The following is a 981-nucleotide window of genomic DNA, read 5'->3' as shown; positions in this document are numbered from 1 at the left end:
TCCTCCAATTTGGTCTGCAGTTGAATCATTGAAAGAATTATGTTCTGGTACCAAGGCACCAGTGTAATGAGGTTTAAATGGGACCACAGTTGAAGAGTTCCAGTTGTATAGTTAGTGTCCTTTTAAGGAAAGAAAGAGAGCAAAGCTCTATTTCTCTCTATCATGGGGCAAAAAAAAAAATGGTATCAGCAAATAAAGAAGATGGCTTTCCCTGGGCTCTAAATTGGCCGGCAGCTTGATATTGAGCTTCTAAGCCTTTGAAATAGGAGACATACATGGCTGCTGTTGACTAGTGTGTGCTACCTTCCTTAGGAAGACCTGAAACTAACATAAAGATACATTCAGAGGTTAGAATAAGCGTTCAATTCTAATTTTCATCTTGTAGCTCCTAAACTTCAGTACACTGGGCATATCTCACCACTACCTGCAAGAACACAGCAAGTTGGCAAAATAAATGTCAGTTTACTAGCAACAAAATCATTCTTTATTTGATGCTTACAAAGCTTTTACTACTGCTAAAGACTTTTAAAAGAACAGGGGACAACAGCAAATATACTGAGGAATTTTGTCAGTAAGAGAAGCTGCAGAGTATAATATTTATAGGAGGAAGTTCTGGAGGCCAGCAGCCTAGGTTCACATCTGTGTAGTTTGTAAATATTGTTTTACCTTTGACAAACTTGTAGCACCCCCATTTTTAAAATGAGAATCCAATTATATTTGTATCATTTGCTATCATTTTGATAGCAGAAACATGTTTTTAAAATGCCTCTCGGGGCCGGGGAGATGGCTCAGTGGAATAAGCGCTTCCCTGGCAAGTGCAAGGGCCTGAGTTCAATCCCCAGTTCCGAAAAAAATAAAATAAAATAAAATGCCTCTCACCTGCTGAAGTAGTATCTATTTTGTAATAACCAATAAAGTTACACATGTGTAAATATCGTATAGTCTCCCTAGTATAAGAACTCCAAAGAAGAAATACAAATA

The sequence above is a fragment of the Octodon degus genome, unplaced genomic scaffold, assembly GCF_000260255.1.
Source record: "Octodon degus isolate 3935 unplaced genomic scaffold, OctDeg1.0 scaffold00006, whole genome shotgun sequence".
Classification (NCBI taxonomy): Eukaryota; Metazoa; Chordata; class Mammalia; order Rodentia; family Octodontidae; genus Octodon; species Octodon degus.
The sequence above is the reverse complement of the archived record's forward strand: the minus strand, read 5'-3'. Positions refer to the sequence as shown.